The sequence below is a fragment of the Dioscorea cayenensis genome, chromosome 7, assembly GCF_009730915.1.
Source record: "Dioscorea cayenensis subsp. rotundata cultivar TDr96_F1 chromosome 7, TDr96_F1_v2_PseudoChromosome.rev07_lg8_w22 25.fasta, whole genome shotgun sequence".
In the NCBI taxonomy this organism is placed as follows: domain Eukaryota; kingdom Viridiplantae; phylum Streptophyta; class Magnoliopsida; order Dioscoreales; family Dioscoreaceae; genus Dioscorea; species Dioscorea cayenensis.
This window is the reverse complement of record NC_052477.1, coordinates 16,171,406-16,179,396: the sequence shown is the minus strand read 5'-3', so window position 1 is coordinate 16,179,396 and position 7,991 is coordinate 16,171,406. Positions and strand designations below refer to the sequence as shown.

General features: G+C 43.9%; 1 non-coding gene across 1 annotated transcript; it reads left to right on the top strand.

The window, feature by feature from the left end:
- Positions 1-4,062: 4,062 nt before the first annotated feature.
- Positions 4,063-4,169, top strand: LOC120265986. The gene has a single exon (XR_005537829.1). It is a non-coding gene; the product is annotated as a small nucleolar RNA R71 (small nucleolar RNA).
- Positions 4,170-7,991: the final 3,822 nt, after the last annotated feature.

Below are 7,991 nucleotides of genomic sequence, written 5' to 3'. Positions count from 1 at the left end.
GTCTAGTAATGTAAGGACCAACAAATAATACTCCTACTCTCCCACTCAAGCCCTGGTATTGCATATACTCCGCCACAATGTGCCCCAGATGAATTGGTACGGACCTTACCATGGAATATAAATAAAGTAGTCCCTGGCGTGACAAAACACTAGTGTTGTCGCCATGACCATCCACTGACCAGCTAAGGAAAGCAAACAAATACATGTAGGTCATCCTAGACAAGCATGCGGCTTTGGACACACCTGGTTCATGCCGCCCCGGTCCACACAATACTTGATAGGCTTGTTGTGGGGTCAAGGTGCCCGGGTAATCTGTCGATAAATGTCCATACTCCTCTATTACTATATATGCCTCGTCGTACAAACCCATGCGAATGGAAAACTCAGAAATACTCATGGCCAATTGACGACTGAACACTCTAAACTGTATGTCATCCACAAACTTATCCTCCAAAGTCAGCGGTCGGAAAACTAGCTCTGGTATAGACAACAGCCTCTGCCACCCTCCTACAACCATCAGTGACTCCAGCTCTCTAACAAACTCATCACCCCGCTATATCCCATTTAACACACTAAGGTCCGCGAAACGGGATTTGCCAAACCTAAGCCCTGATAGTCGCTCGAAGTGAGCTTGATGCTCGGGATCCGAAAATGCAATGTGTGCCAACTTGGGTGAAGGTTCCCTAGGGCACTTGCCTTATTGCTTCTTCACGTGCGGTGCCATGCCTACAAGCAACAGCGAAGACATGATCAAAGACACTCAGTCATAGAATACTGCAGAATTCCACACTGGCTTGTGGAAATTATCCACTCCCGTGTGGATCTGTAGGGTGTGAAAAACCGCACGATAGCATTTCTATTTTCACAAAAAAAAAAATATAATACATTGTAAAACCTTGTTAAAATGCTCTCTAAACAAGCATAGACCCTTTTAAATCAAAATTTAACACAACTCAAGTCATTTAATTTACTAAAACAAGAAATGGCAAATAGAAGAGGGATTAAAGATTCACCGAAAGAAAAGAAAAAGATAGGTATGAAAACCTTGAATTCGGTACGAAAATTTGCTTGAAATCCCCGTAAGACAATGATCAAAGGCCGGGAGATTAATCAGGAGTTGTTTTTAGGTGGTTGAAGATGAAGAGGAAAAGAAATTACAAGGATTTTTAAAGAAAAATTTGTGTCTCTTGGAATTCTGAGCATTCCCACGGGCGTGCGGTAATTACCCACGCCCGTGCATCTCCATAGGAAAACTGCACAGGGGCAGGTGCACACCCCTGTACGCTCTCGGGAAAATGCCCTTTCGACTCTGAATGCTCTCGCACGGGCGTGCGGACTATACCCACGCCCGTGCGGCTGACCCACAGGGGTAGCCACACGCCCCTATAGCTTCTCTAGACATCTGAGAAAATTCCTAAGTGTTCTGCATGCTCATGCGGAAATGCCCCACGGGCATGGACATTTACAGGTCCAATTCACAGGGGCAAGTGCACACTCCTGTGCCTTCTCGGGATGGAGAGAGCTCCTCTGCAGAGATTCGCAAGGGCGTGCAGAAATTTCCCACCCCCGTGCAAAGTTCACAAGGTCGCCCACAAGGACGAGTTCACGCCCCTGTGGGCTCTCGGGAGAATCTACCAAACTCTGCAGGAAATCACATGCCCGTGTGGCAATTACCCACGGGCATGCGATATTCGCATGGTCGTTCACATGGGCAGCCACACACCCCTGTGCCTCTTCTGGATGAGCTCGTAATACAGATCCACAGGCGTGCGGAAATTCCACACAACCGTGCGTTTTCCCTGGATGCCTTAGAAAAACCTGCAGGCTCTGCAGAAAATTTCTGAACATGTTTACACACTCAGAGCCTGCCCTATTATGCAAGTTTTACCAGTGAAAACATCAAATAAAGCTCAAACAACCCAACTTCGCCAAATCCACATGAAAACATAGTATGAATCCTCAAAACCTAAAATAAAATCGCAGCACAAGCATCTAAAAAATCAAGACACCAACACTCAAGAATTTATTCATGCAAACACTATATTATTCGACTAAGAGAAATAATAAACACTTCGGTTGCCTCCCAAGAAGAGCTTGTTTAACGTCACTAACCTTGACGTACCTTGTCTTACCTCACGGGGGCTCATAGATGAATGTTGCCCTCATACCCATGACTTGGAAGCATGATGAGCACAATCTCTTGAAGGTAGAGGGTGTATTATCGGGCTTGGAGCCACCAAGAATTGTTCATCCAACTTCTTCGGTACACGTACGTCTCTAACAGCCTTGGAGCATTTCCGGTGGCGTCTCCTAGCCCTCTTCATTTTCAGGAGCACCTTCTTAAAGATCCCCGGTGTAGATGGTACTTCTTCCGTCGAACCAAGCATCATTACTTCTTCATAATCCTCCTCTTGGTCGAACAAACCCTCGTACGGGTCCGGATTGAACATTTCCTACATGTATTTATCTACAATCTCATTAGTAGTGTCTAGAAAATATAAAGTGTCATCGAAATCAAGAGAATACCGCATGGCTTCAGCAAGGCGGTAGGTGAGCTTGTCATCTCCAACTCTCAAAGTTAGCTCTCCGCCGTCCATGTCAATTAATGCCTTGGAAGTCCGCAAGAACGGCCTCCCAAGTATCAAGGATACATCCGCATCCTCATCGACGTCTAGTACCACAAAGTCTATAGGAAATATATACTTGTTTACCTTAACAAGTACATCTTCGATGATACCCGTCGGATGTCTCACCGTTCGGTCCGCCAATTGCAAAGTCATCCGAGTGGGCCTAGGCTCGCCCAAGCCTAACTTTCGGAAGAAGGTGTATGGCATGACGTTGATACTGGCCCCTGAGTCCACCAATGCTATTTCTTCACCCATATTGCCAATGCTACACAGAATGATGAAGCTTCCCGGGTCTTTCCTCTTGTTCAGCATGTTCCTTTGCAACACCGCCGAGCATGAAGCATCTAGAATCACCGAAGCACTCTCCTCCAACTTCCTCTTGTTGGTAAACAAGTCTTTCAAGAACTTCGCATACTTAGGCATTTGGGCCAATGCCTCAACAAAAGGAATATTGATGTGGACTTGCTTGAACAAACTCACGAACTTCTTGTACTGTTCATCCCCTTGGTCATTCTTCAATCTAGAGGGATAAGGGATTCTTGGCTTGAAAGGTGGGGGTGCCACCTCCTTCTCTTTGCTTGTTTCCTCCTCTACCTCTATAACCTTAGGTGCATGTTCTTTTGGCATCTCACTCGGAAGCTTACCTTCAACCTCACGACCACTTCTCAAAATGATCGCCTTCACTTGCTCTCTAGGGTTGGTCTCTGTATTGCTCGGCAATCTTCCACGTGGCCTTTCAGAGAGAGACTTCGCAATTTGCCCCACCTGATTTTCAAGGTTATGTAAAGAGGCGGTGTGGTTGTGAAGTGTGGCCTCAACTAATTCAAACCTTGTATTTGCAGATTGCAGAAATCTAGTCAAGGCCTTCTCCAAATCATTCATTCGGGTTTGCAAACCTGAGACTCTGTTTTCCACATGCAGGGCTTGTTGTTGTTGTTGGAAACCCTGTGGCCCTATGGCCTTTGGTGGACCCTGATTGCTCCATGAGAAATTTGGATGATTCTTCCAACCCGGATTTTAGGTATTACTATATGGGTTTCCTTGAGGTCTCATGCCATTACCTATAAAATCGACATTCTAAACCAAAGATGCATCACCAATAGAGATCAGACAATCAAAGGGAGCATGTCCTCCACCACACCCGTTGCACTTCGTCATGTCCGCTACTCTATTTGAAGTTAGAAGATCTAACTTCTTACTCAAATTTTCCACTTGAGCCGCCAATGAAATTACTGCATCTATCTCATGGAGACCGCCCACCTTTTTTTTCTCCCTAGCATTCCATTGGTAGCTATTTAACCCTATTTCTTCAATTAACTGATGGGCCTCATCGGGGGTCTTGCTACCTAAGGTACCTCCTGCTGCTGCATCCAAGAGTTGCCTTGTACTTTGGTTCAAATCATTGTAAAAGGTCTGAACAATCATCCACTCTGGAAATCCGTGTTGCGGGCACTTTCTCAGGAGCTCCTTGAACCTTTCCCATGTCTCAAAAAGAGACTCCAATTCCAACTGAACAAAGGATGAGATCTCATTCCTAAGCTTCGCGGATTTTCTGAGAGGGAAATAACGGGCAAGCAAAGCTTCTACCATCTTCTCCCATGTGGTAATTGATGCTTTAGGTAATGATGGCAAAATGGAAAGGCTCGCAACTTGTTCGCATCATCCGTCACCCCTTTTATCTTCAGCATATCACACACCTCAAGAAAACTCTCTATATGACTGTTTGGATACTCATCGGCCAAACCATTCAACTGTACGGATTGCTGTAACATGTGGATGAATGCCGGCTTCACCTCGAAGTTATGAGCTGTAATCGGAGGATGCACAATACTCGATTGTGTCACCAACACTGAAGGTCTGGCATAATCGGATAATGTCCACTGTTGCTTATTACGTTTACGCCATGTTTTCGATTCTTCAACTTCCAAATCGACTAGATTAGACCGTTCTTGCACTAAATATAAAAAAATCAATGCTCTATCTAAAAACTTGAAACAAGAAGGACAACAAAACCCGAAATCGTGTACGTAGTGTGAACTCACTCAAAACAACCCAAGGTATACTCCTCAAAGTTCTAAGTACAAGGGACTTAATTATCTACAAAAGTGACAACAATTTCAAAGATGGTAGTAGTTTCACATATCCTCTAAGGTAGCCCTTTCCAAAGCGGCTGCTAAGGTGGCTTTCATAAGTTCGAGGTGGTAACTCTTTCTACCGGAGTGGTAGCTTTCACTCAACCTATGAGATAACTCTTTCTCTCATTAGGGCATAGCTAGTATCCGACTTATGAGGGTAGCTTCATACTTCATAGGTAGTAGCTCTTTCCACCCAACAAGCACAAATAAAAAAGAAATTTTTTTTTTCAGAATTTAACACAAGAAACAACTATAACTAGTCCCTTTAACATCAAACTTGTGTTTCCAAAAGAGTTTAAAGAGTGAGTAGTGCACTAAGTGTAAATCGGGCAAAAATTCCTAGAAATTCAAGCAAGAACTAGAGCATGAAAACATTCAATGTTAGAAATTCTTTTAAACTCAAGAATACAATCCTTGCAACTAAGGTGAACCGCCATTGGCTATGTGAGCATATAACAATCAAGAACAATAGAAAAGAATGTGTGCACTATGAAACTGCCCCCCACACTTAAGTTGTACATTGTCCCCAATGTACACATGCAAGCTCACTCAAAATATATATCGTTCAAAAGCAAATGTGGGAGAAGCAACCAAAACAATACTCCCCTGACTCCTAGTGTTGCGTTTGATGAAGCTAATTCCATGGGGGTAGTGTTCCGACGGGTTGTAAAGCTCATACGGCTAAGTGCCTAAGCACCTTGGTCGTGCCCATGACTAAGTGATAAGTGCTTGTGCGATATGAATGCGAAGCATTCATTCCTTATGTTTAGTATTACTTTTCTCAGGTTTTTACACTAATATGTGTGTTTTTATGTTACTTTCACGCAGGTAGGGTGTGAGGCCAAGTATGAAGGAAAGAAGCCAATGTGGATTACAATGCACCGATTTTGAAGGAAATCTTGCTAAGGTTCAAACGCGAAGACATAGGTCGATGTGAGATTCTAGAGTGTGTGCCATCCTTCTCGTATTCGAGTTGGCACATCCATTTGGAGGGGCACAAAGGCAGTCACACTCGAGCATTCGGACTTATGCACATAGAACAAGAGCTTCAGCAACGTGCCTATTGATAAGTGCTTGTGAGATATGAATGCGAAGTGTTCAGTCCTTATGTTGAGCATTACTTTTCTCAGGTTTTTACACTAATATGTGTGTTTTTATGTTACTTTTATGCAGGTAGGGTTGTGAGGCCGAGTATGAAGGAAATAGGCCAATGTGGATCATAATGCACCTATTTTGGAGGAAATCTTGCTAAGGTTCAAACGCGAAGACATAGGTCAGGTGTGAGATACTAGAGTGTGTGCCAACCTCCTCGCATTCGAGTGAGCACATCCATTTGGAGGGGCACAAAGGCAGTCACACTCAAGCATTCTGATTTATGCACATAAGAACGAGAGCTCCACCAACATGTATATCATTGAAGAAGCAAGTGATTCACGACGTAAACGTGTGCCCGTTTGCGTTACCCCGATGAAAATATGGAATTGAAGGGTATTGGCTAGGGTTTTGGAGAGGTTCTACGGCTCCGACATCGTGCGTCGTTGATGAGCGATCCGCAAGTGCACGGAGTCATCAAGTAATACCCCTCGTGCGAGCACGAGAGGGTCGTATTCCCTGGGCCCAAGAATCTACTCTTACTTCCTCTTTGCGTATTGTCTAGCGAATGATTGAAGGGTTTCTCTAATCTATTACTTGAAATAAAAAGAACTACAAATGGAGTCTATGATAAGGTAGTGGTATAAAAATCGGGGAAAAGAAATGATCACGGATCACGGATTCCCTAGGGGCTACTAAAGTGCAAAGGATGCTAAGAATGTCATGCAATTGAAGGTTTTGACCTAGAGATTTCCTAAATTAGATCAACCCGATGGTCACGACAATTAACTAATCTGGTATAAGCATTGACACGAATTTATTCTGATCAAATCCTCATACGATTGCATTAACAAGTGGGAAATCCCTAATTAGGGCCCGGAACACAACTTGGTCAGCCCTAATGGTGGAGGGTGCAGAATACCCGATGGTCACGGCGTGATTCGTACATGAATCCCTTCAAAACTTGGTGTGTCTAGTACAAGGGCGATGGTCACGCTACCAAGTACAACCCTAGCGAGTTGGTTTCTAGAGTTCTCATGTAAGCAACACATCAAATGCACCAAGAATGAATCACAAATACACAACAATTGCAATAGACAAAAATTAAATCATCCAAATACACAAGTTCACCCCCAAGGTTCACGGCATCCGGTGACCTTGGGAGTCTACTCATCCATGCAAACAAATACAAGCAACAAGTCCATGAAAAACAACTACAAATGGCATAAGAAAAACTCCCTCAAACAATAGAAGTAGGAAGACAAGCCAAGCTAGGTGGAAATGCTTCCATGGCGCATGCGATAGAGGGTCTGCTTCCTAAATAGTCTACAAACTCCCAAAGAAGAGATCGATGAAGATCTAGCCAAAACCGAGCTTCTCTCTTTGATTTCCCTTCTCCAAAAAGCGTGTGATCTTGCCTCCTAAAGATTGGTGAAAAATCGGCTCCAAGAACTCTCCCAAAAACTCCTCCCTTTGCCCTAGAAAAATCGGGTTTCATTTATATCCCGTCGGTCCATGCGGGCGCATGGAGCCCATGAAGCTCACAGCCACATGCCCAGAAAACATGCCGGTGCTACAGTACTTAGCTACAGTGTTTTGATACAGTTCCACTACAGTACCCGAGTATTGAGAATTTCCAGCAAACCTCACGGGCACCCATGCGGGCGCATGGAGCCCGTGAAACTCATAGCCAAATGCCCACAGCAAGAACAATGACACGCTATCAATACCGCTCTGATGACCGCTATCGGTCTGGGGCCCCAAAAATGCCGTTTTTGTTGTCGATTTCATCTGATTTACATTTTTGAGCATCGTTCGACTCATTTAAGACCTGCAACACCGAAATAACCAATTTAGACATAAAAGCGGGCATCAATTCGTTAACATATTCACAAATGATACAAGATTAATACATATAAAATACATACATTTAGGCGTTTATCAAACATCCCCACACCTAAGCGTTTGCTTGTGCCCAAGCAAACACACATGAAAAGAATAAGGGACGGAATGATAAAAGACTAAAGCGTACGACCTCAAGCTCAAATTGTGAAGAACCCCACGAGCCTGAGATGAAATGAATTCAAGGAAATGGGTTGTACAATAACTAACTTTCGATGAGAGATAGTCATGATTC